The sequence below is a fragment of the Arachis ipaensis genome, chromosome B04 (genome assembly GCF_000816755.2).
Source record: "Arachis ipaensis cultivar K30076 chromosome B04, Araip1.1, whole genome shotgun sequence".
Taxonomy (NCBI): domain Eukaryota; kingdom Viridiplantae; phylum Streptophyta; class Magnoliopsida; order Fabales; family Fabaceae; genus Arachis; species Arachis ipaensis.
Window position 1 is genome coordinate 25,304,706 of NC_029788.2, and position 10,612 is coordinate 25,315,317.

The following is a 10,612-nucleotide window of genomic DNA, read 5'->3' on the forward strand; positions in this document are numbered from 1 at the left end:
TCTGGAAGAGATATTTGGAATTACATAGGGTTTCATACTAAAGGAGCTATAAGAGATTATATGACATCAATAGAAAACCAAATAATAGAAGAATTAGCAACAAAAACAACAGCTTATGATAAGATATTATATATAATGATGATTCTATATAAAGAATTTTTTGGAAAAAATATTATAGATCATAAACAAGAAGTCTATAATAAAGAATATCAAGAAGCAAAAAATCATTTAGCTAACATTCAGATATATGATTTATGTAATGTGGAGCCTTATATATGTGAATATAGAATACATTATTACAAATCAAAAGAAGAAGATAAAAATCATTATCTTAGTATGTATATAACAAAACTTCCATATCCTGCTAATGAATTTATTATGGGAAGATTTATAAGAGAAATAAATAGAGGAACAATTGAAAATAATTTTGGTGGAGCAACCTTTGCAATAAGAGAGGAAATAAAAGAACGTTGTATGCAAGAAGCAACTCAAAAAAGATTTGCAAATATAATTAGAATTTGCTGTCAGGATAATGAAGAGATACCTCAAAAATATGGTCTTAATAAAAATTTTCAAAGAAAAAGAAAATATCAATTTAGAAAAAGAAAATACTATCCAAACTGGAGAAAAAAGAGGTATTTTAGAAAAAGAAATAACAATAAAAATAAAAGACAAAAAAATGATTATTGCCCGAATAAAAAAGAAAATTGTAAGTGTTGGTATTGCCAAGAAGAAGGACACTATGCAAATGAATGTCCGAAAAAGAAGGATAAAAAGGATCTTACTAAACAAATAGAAATTGCTAAGTCCTGTTTCATGGAACCATTAGAAGAATCTGATGATAACTTATACTATATTTTTGAATATGTCTCGGAAACAGACTCAGAGACTGAGTAAATATGCTACATTTATTACTATAAAAATAACAGAAAAGTTTATAAATGCTTTCATAGATTCTGGAGCAACGCAATGCTTTGCTAGTTCAACAAGTGCCAGCTATGTGCCTCAGAGTTATCTGAAGAAAGCAATAATGAAATGGAATCAACTCACATGATGAAGGAAGAAGACAATACATCTGACGGTCACATGATAAAAGAAGAGGACAGCACATCTGAAGCATCTCTCAATATTATTGCATAGTGACGTAAGCACTTAGGTCATAGAGCACCAACAATGTAGCTGCTGAAAGAGAATAAACAATGACGTAAGCAATGACGTCATAAGAAGGGTAAAGATGGAAATTGTCCATCAAACCCAACTATTATAAATAGGCTGCTTAGGCAATTGTAAAGGCATCAGACAATAGAAAGCAGGAGGCTAAGAGTACTCATATGCTAGGAGAGCAAGGAGGAAGCTGCCAAGGCGATTCTATAGTCTGAAGAAGAATTCCCTTAGGGAAAAATAGTTCTAAACTCCCCTCTGGAGTTAGTATCTACAATCTCCCCTCTGGAGATAAAAACACCTTATGTAAAATATACTAAATAAAGGAAGTTTTTCTCCAGAAAGGTACATCTTCATCCTAGTCTTTTAATTATGAATTATTTAGAAAGTTTAGAATTAACAGAAGAATCTGATTATTATAGATTAACTACTAAAAAAATTAAAAAAGTAAAATAAAGGAGTATAAAAGGGAATTAAATAATCTTCAGATCGAAATTGATGACCTTATAATAAAAAGGATAGAAATAAGAATAAATATAAACAAGTTGGAGTTAAACTTAAAAAATTTATAAATGCCTGGAAAACCATATTATGACTTAAAAGAATTAAAGCTGTTGAAAGAAAAAATGGAGAATGAAGTTGAAAAATTAAAAAGATATTTAGAAACAACAGAAAGTGTAGAAATAAAACAAGTTTTTGAAGATTTGATAAATTATATTAAAGAAAAAGACAAACAGATAAAAGATTTTATATACAATAATCCTTGCAAAAAAGAATATTATAAACTAAAACAAGATTGAAAAACTATACAAGTGAAATCAGAATTATAAATACTAATAGAAATGGTCAATATTTTTTATGAATTTGCAAATTATAAACTTATTCGAAGTAAAATATGAAGAGTAAAATTGGTATCAGAGCCAAGTTAACTATTAAGGGTAACACTTTCTCTTTAAGCAACACTTTTAGTGATACGCTTTTAAACCAAATAAAAACAAAAATCTGTAAATCTGTACCAAAAGGCATCTGTACACTAGATGGACCCTTAAAGATTATATCTACTACTTGACCACTATCAAAATTGAAATCTGAATGTAAGAATGGAACATATTAAGAGATAATATATTTAGCTACTTAACCAAAATTTCAATTGCCAATAAATTATCTGAGTAGAAGAATTTATACTCATGTGGGCTCATTTGTAACTAGACGTAGATCATAAGTGCATTGCAAACATTTTTGGATTAACTATGATGTTAGCGCCCATTTCTCCAATTTTTGCGAAAAAAATGGGTTCAATGACAAAAAATCCATATAATTTATGAGAAATACAACTTGTTCTTTAAATTTTTAATTTTTATTCAGTCTTTTGATTTAAATAATATTATTTAATTAATTTAAATATTTACTTTTATAAAAAAACTATTTAATATTTTGTAAAAAATTATTTATTTTTTAATTTTTCTTTCTTCTAAACACTGAACAATGAATAATTTTTAAAAGCTACTTATTTAATTGTTAACCTTTTTATTAATACAAAATCCCCTAATCTATTCACCATGATTTTCGCTGCAGAAATTGTCTTTTACCAAAAACACTTGTCCTTCTAAGATTCATCTAGTACATACAGATATACATGTGTACCATCTTTAACCAATCTACATAAAAGACTTGGCCGTAAAACTATAATATAGAATAACAAAATAAAGTTGTCACTTTCGTAGGTTCATTTTCATATTTTACATACATTCATACTATATATATATGTTACGGCCTGGCCCAAACCATTTGCGGGCCGGCCCGATCCGGGCACCATCCGATCCGAACGGTCCGGAGCAAGGCACCCAGTCGCCGATCCGGACACGCGTCTCTAACAACTCGTTACAGCTGTGCGAAGGAGGCATCAAAGGAAATGGGCTTGTCCTCGTAGGGCCTACCTCTGACACAGTATATATGGGGGAAGGTCCTACCCTTCCCCCAAGGTACGTCACATACCACTCATCCTTTTTCACCTGCACACTTTGCTGACTAGAGCGTCGGAGTGCCTTTGCAGGTGATACCCCCCTCTCCACACGAAGAGCTCGGAACGTCGGCTGCGCCCCCTCTCAACCCAGCAATTCGGAACCAGGTGATCCCCCTCTCATCAATCGAAGTACCAACCCGAATCGTCCGGTACCCGACCTACCGAACATTGGCGCCGTCTGTGGGGACGTAATCGCCTGAACGGAAGTTGTATTGGGCCCAGGAGGAGCAGGCCGTGAGACCGAGCGCAGAGGGGAAGCCTCTGCGGCCCCTCCCCGACCACGCACGAATTCCCCTCCACGACGAACCACTCGATCTCCCGAAAGGTGACCCTTCGGGGGAACTGGCGACAACAGTGCCAGAATAATGTAAGAATTACGCCACAGAATGCAAGACCTAGAGCGCCGGCTGGCGGACCGGGAACATCGTCAACAAACTCCCGAATCGAGCCACTCTCGCTCCGTCTCAAGAAGCCGCTCCCGACGAACAGCTAGCCCACAATCTGAGGCTGAGAATGACAGGGAGGGAGGACGCGTGAGAAGACGCCACGACCCCTTCATATACGCCAGGAACGATAAGCGTACCATGGAGCGAAACCGTGAGGACGCCCGTCGGGAGGATGACGAGGGAAGAACAATCAGAACGCGGGGACCAGTGATAATGGGTGCGACCCCATTCCATCGTTCCATCCTCGAGGTCCGGCTGCCAAAACACTTTGACAAGCCAACAGACATGAGGTACGATGGAACCCAAGACCAACAGGAACACCTTACGGCTTTCAAAGCCAGAATAAACCTGGAAGGAGTGGGAGATGAGGTAAGGTGCCGTGCTTTTCCGGTCACCTTAGCGGGACCTGCAATACGGTGGTTCAATAACCTCCCGCAGGGCTCGGTGACCAGGTTCTCGGACATCAGCCGCACCTTCCTAGCCCAATTCACAACCAGAATCGCGAAGGCAAAGCACCCAATCAATCTACTTGGAGTGACCTAGAGATCCGGCGAACCGACCAGAAAATACCAAGACCGATTCAACGATGAGTGTCTGGAGATTGACGGACTGACTGACTCGATTGCAAGCTTGTGCCTGACGAACGGGCTTCTAAACGAGGACTTCAGAAAGCACCTCACCATGAGGCCGGTGTGGACTATGCAGGAGATCCAGTGTGTAGTCAGGGAATAAATCAATGATGAAGAAGTTAGCCAGGTCGTGGCTGCCAACAAATGACAGCCCCCTTACAATCAAAACCGGCACCACGGGAGTGGAGAAAGACAAAAGGAACACGTCAGGGACGGCGGTCCGAGTAAGACTACCAGGTCATTTCCTCGTGTCGGGAATTTCACTAATTACACTCCCTTCACCGCGCCGATTACGAAAGTTTACCAACAAATAGCCGAGAAGGGGATCTTGTCGAAACCCCGACCTTTGAAGGAACGAACAGGCGGGAACAAGAGCCTCTACTGTGATTACCACAAGGGCTATGGACACAAGACGCAGGACTGCTTCGACCTGAAGGACGCACTAGAACAAGCGATCAGGGATGGAAAGTTAGCCGATCTCTCCCACCTCATTAGGGAGCCGAGGAGACGGAACCGCGACCACGAGGGCGAAGACAAGACCCGGGCAGCAAAATGACGCCAAGAACCAGAGGACGACGACCACGGCCTTACCATAGTGAACGTGGTAACGGCGAGAAACGCGGCGCCTAGGTCCAAGTCGGCACATAAGAAAGACGCCAAAGTCTTGGCTATTTCCACATCCTCCGCGCGAAGCCTCAAGACACTCCCATCCATTTCATTTGGCCCGGAGGACCAATGGTTCGACAAGGTCGCGGAAAACCCTCCCATGGTCATTACGGCCAGAGTGGGAACCGGCCTCATCAAGCGGATCCTCGTGGATACGGGAGCAGATTCGAACATCATGTTCCGCAATGTGTTCGACGCCTTGGGCCTACGGGATGCCGATTTAAAGACCCACCAGCACAGCGTCGTAGGACTCGGCAACCACTTCATCAAGCCGGACGGAATAATCTCCTTGCCGACCTCCGTGGGACAAGGCCAAGGGAAAAGAACGGTAATGGCAGAGTTTGTGATCCTACGAGACTCCACGGCCTACAACGTCATCCTAGGGAGGAAAACCATCAACGACTTAGGGGCAGTCATCAGCACGAGGATGCTGATAATGAATTTCATAACTGAAGAAGGATCAGTAGGGTCGGTAAGGGGAGACCTGGAAACGGCAGTCACCAGCGACAATGCCAGTCTCTCATTAAAAAAGAAATCCAAAGAAACATCAGGAGTGTTCCTTGCCGACTTGGATGCCAGAGTCAGCGGCAAGCCGAGGCCCGAACCAGAAGGGAACCTGGAAAAGTTTAGAGTCAGCGACACGGAAGAGAAGTTCACCTTCGTGAACAGAAACCTCCCTCACGAGCTGAAAGAACCTCTAATGGAAATGATCAGGGCCAATGGTGACCTATTTGCCTAGACACCGGCCGACATGCCGGGGATAGACCCCCAACTCATGTCACACCATTTGGCCGTCAAGCCAGAAGCCAGACCGGTGGCCCAAGGCTGTAACAGAGGAAGCACTGGCGGCGGTCTTGGTGCGGGAAGAAGCGAAAGCCCAACAACCAATTTACTTTGTGAGTAAAGCGCTGCAAGGAGCAGAACTTAGGTACAGCAAGTTGGAGAAACTGGCACTAGCGCTCCTGACCTCTTCCCGCAGGCTACGACAGTACTTCCAAGGTCACCAAGTGGTCGTGAGAACAGACCAGGGAATTCGTCAAGTGCTCCAAAAACCCGACCTAGCGGGAAGGATGATGACCTGGGCCATCGAGCTTTCCCAATATGATTTAAGGTACGAGCCCCGACATGCAATCAAGGCGCAAGCAATGGCAGACTTTCTGGTGGAAGTAACCAGAGACCCAACCGAGGACACGGGCACACGGTGGAAGCTCCATGTTGACGGAGCCTCCAACCAGACGTCCGGGGGCACCGGGATCATCTTAGAAAGCCCAACCGGGGTCATTTACGAACAATCGGTTAAGTTTGAGTTCCTAGTGTCGAACAACCAAGCGGAGTATGAAGCCCTCCTAGGCGGTTTGATTTTAGCCCGGGAAGTCGGGGCTGCGAGGCTAGAAGTGTGCAGCGACTCGCAGATTGTCACGTCGCAAGTGAATGGAAGCTACCAAGCTAGGGATTCGCTATTACAGAAGTACTTAGAGAGGGTTAAAGAACTAAGCAAACAGTTCGAGGAGGTCACGGTCGAACACGTTCCAAGGGAGAGGAACACACGGGCAGACCTCCTGTCCAAGCTAGCGAGCACAAAACCTGGAACCGGCAACCGCTCCCTCATCCAGGGCATCACGAGAGAGCCAGCGATTGCCCTCCACCTGACCAAGATAAGCCCCTCTTGGATGGACTCCATCACCGATTTCTTGCAAAACGGCAAACTCTTTGGAGGCGAGAAGGAAGCCAAAGCGTTAAGAAGGGAGGCTGCCAAATACATGGCGATACAGGGCCAACTATTCAAAAAAGGACTTAGTCAACCTCTACTGAAGTGCCTACACCCCGACCAGACGAACTACGTGCTCAGAGAAGTCCACGAGGGGTGCTATGGTCACCACATCGGGGGCAAAGCCCTAGCAAGGAAGCTCATCCGAGATGGATACTACTGGCCGTCAATGATGAAAGACTCCAAGGAGTTTGTGAAAAAATGCGTGAAGTGCCAAGAGAACGCTAATTTCCACAGAGCACCGGCCACCGAACTGAGCCTGATGACGGCCTCCCAACCCTTCGCGCAGTGGGGAGTCGACCTCTTAGGACCTGTCCCGGTTGGCCCAGGGCAAGTCAAATATCTCATAGTCGCCGTCGACTATTACACCAAATGGTTAGAGGCCGAGCCACTAGCCACTATCTCCTCATCCAATTGTAGAAAATTCATGTGGAGGCAGGTGATAACTCGGTTCGGCATCCCGGAAGTCGTCATCTCAGACAACGGGACGCAGTTCACTGATAAGAAGTTTGTAGAGTTCCTCGTCGGCTTGGGCATCAAACAGAAATTCTCCTCAGTAGAGCACCCCCAGACAAACGGACAAGTCGAGTCCGCAAATAAGGTCATCTTGCTGGGCCTCAAGAAACGGCTAGACAACAAGAAAGGAGCATGGGCTGATGAGCTCTCCTCTGTCCTCTGGTCCTACCGTACAACCGAGCAGTCTGCCACGGGAGAAACCCCCTTCCAAATGACATACGGGGTAGACGCAATGATACCTATAGAGATCGGCGAGCCAAGTCCACGGTTACTTCTCAAGGGAGTGGAAGAAGCCGTAGAAAATGAGCTAGTAGATGAGACCAGGGAGAAGGCCCACCTGTCAGAAGTAGCACTAAAGCAAAGAATGGCCCTGCGCTACAACACCAAAGTGCTCAAGAGGGAATTCGAAGAGAACGACCTCGTCCTACGGCGCAATGACATCGGCCTACCGGCCCAGGGAGAAGGCAAACTGGCGGCGAACTGGGAAGGCCCCTACAAGGTCAAAGAAGTGATTGGCAAGGACGCCTACAAATTGGAGAAGCTCGATGGAAGGGAGGTCCCGAGAACTTGGAATGCGGGCAACCTGAGAAGGTTTTACCCCTAGATCAAGCATGCCGACCGGGCGATCTAACGAGCTTAATCGCTTACCTTTGTATCTACCATGGTAACAGATTTACTTAATTAACGGTTAATCTATACTTGTCTTTTCTACCAATTTCATTTCTATTATTCTTTTTCTTACTTAAACGCCATACGACAACAAGTTTCGTGACGCATTAAACGGAACCACAATGCGGTGCCCCGGGACTGATCACCCCGGGAGCCACCTAAACCAAAGCCATTACAAACGGCTACAGCGATAACAAAAGGTCACGACCTGGCTCCGACAAACTACTAACGCAATGGTAAACAAACACGAGCACAAAGCTCACGCCAACAAAACGGTAACACGACGAAGTAAAAACACTACCAGAGGCAAATGCGACGATAACGATAAGCCGACCAAGCGACTTTTAAAGTATAAATATAAACAAGTTCTACAATATAAAAGTTCTACAACAAAAGCCACAGATCCATACAAAAACACAAGGCACAAGAGCTCATTTCTTCGGCATGTCAATAATCTTGTCATCCTTGATTGTCTTAAAAACTCCAATCGCCGACGTGTCAAAGTCGGGAGCCACGATCTTCACCTGGGCCTTAAGAGCCTCCTCAGTCATGAAGATCGCGTTCTTTTCCTGCTTTCTAGTTGCCTTGTGTTTCTTCTTAAGCTCCTCAACCTCGGCTTGAAAAGCCTTAGCCAACGAGACGGCCTCGTCACGTTTTTTCTCCAAGACCACCACCCGACCTTGCGCGGCGTTCAGCTGGCTCTCTAGAGTCATCTCCCGCTCAGTTAAACGGGACACGGTCTCATCAGAGGCCTTCATTTTCTCCTCGGCAGACATAGCTTTCTCCTCAGCAACCTTGAGTTATTCCCCCGCCTCGGATAGCTGCTCTTGAAGCAATTCGACTTAAACTTTGAATTCATTGTTGGCCGTGGCAGCAGATTCAAGCTTTCTTCGTAGCGACTGCATCCCCGATAACTCGAACTCGGCCTTTCGAGCTATTACAGCCCCACGGAGCAGCGTGCGATACATCCACCTCGCCTGCCCTGCCAGTTCGGTACCAATGAAGTGATCCTCAGTGCTGGGGATCAGTTGGGAGTCGATGAAAGCCCCAGCATCAAAGTTTCTCTCCATCATAGTGAGAGTTCCTTCCGGGCTGGAGGATGCCCTCTGCCTCTTGGGGGTGGGAATAAGCTTCAGGTCATCATCCTCTCGTTGGGAAGAGGACGAGTGCCCGGCTCCGGCCGCCTCCTCACGGACAGGAGAAACGCGCGCTCCATCAGAGTTCTTGTCCGCCATCTCGGCATCTCGGGGGGAACGCGCCGCCTAACCTTTCTCATCCTCGAGAGGGGTCTCCAGCTTCCCGACAGTTTGCTCATCAGTTTTCTCCTCATCGCTATCCGCCAAAAAGGTCTTGAACAAACCCTCAAGCCCTGTCACCGAAGCAGACATCTCCACTACAACAAATAAACAAACACGTTAGTCGTGAAACCGGCATAACCAAGTAAAAATGAGTGCAAGGCAGAAAAATACAAGGCAAAACAACTCATAAACGTAATTCCTGGCGACCTCCCGGTCACCCATCAAAAGATGGGAATTCACATGATTCTTTGCAAAAACTGCCGACAACACGTCGGCAACCCGCTTATCCACAGTGGACATTCCCTTATAAGACACCTTAATGAATGTGTTGGATCCCACCCCAAAACTCCAGTACGTTGGAATGAGGCATCCCCTTCTAAAGACAACCAAAAAGGATGACGACCTTTGACCGGACGCACCTTAAAATATTTGTCTTTAAACCCATGATAAGAATTCTCGAACAAGCCGAAGATCCTCCGACCCTGGGCAGATCGGAAGGACATGAACCCTTTCCTCTCTTTCCCCTCTTTGGAAGGATTAGTAAGGTTGAAGAAAAAAAGAAAGACATCAACAGACACCGGCAGCTCTAAGTACTCGCACACCATCTCGAAACAGCGGATGGAGGCCCAACTGTTCGGATGCAGCTGCGACGGCGCCACGGATATCCGGCTAAGAAGCGCCATTTGAAACACGGAAAATAGAATACGAACCCCCACCTGGGTGAACATGGCCTTGTCAAACCAAATCCAGTCAGCAACCCGGGGGAATGAAAATTAATTTCGTATAACCGTTCGCTGGGGGCGGGAACGAAGACGTCGTAATTGGCTTCCTCGTCTGTCCCTCCGCACAAGTACTCGCCTTGGCGGAACTCCGTTAGCTCTTCCTCCCCCATTTGATTAGGAGAGTCTTTTAAGTCGGAGACAACCCAGGCATATGGATCGTAGCTTGCGGCGGAGGTGGAAGTCCGTGAGACGACACGAGGCATACCTACAGTGGGGTTACCACTCGGTTAGTCTATCAGGTCGGGTGGTCGGAAAAACCCAAAAACTACACTTAGCCTACCCAATCTAAGAGCAAGAATGGTAACCCCCTAACGCACCTATTTAACACTGAGACCATCCAGTATACAAACCAAATAAACAGCAAGAACAAATAGCAAGCAGCAAGCACGTAGCAATAAGCATAAAAGAAATTAATGTTTACCTGGATTAGTTTCAAAGAATTGGAAGATAGAGAAATGCGCAGAGATGCAGAAATGAGGCCTGGGGGCACTTGGGAGAGAAGAAGATGAAGACGGGAGAAATGAAAGTGGGAGAGGAAAACAAATGTTTAAAAACCGCTGCGCAAAGCGCGAAAAGATCGAGGGCATTATGGTCTTTGCACGCAGGATTTTTCAACCCATTATGAGCATTTAATGTCCGACACGAGAAACGAGG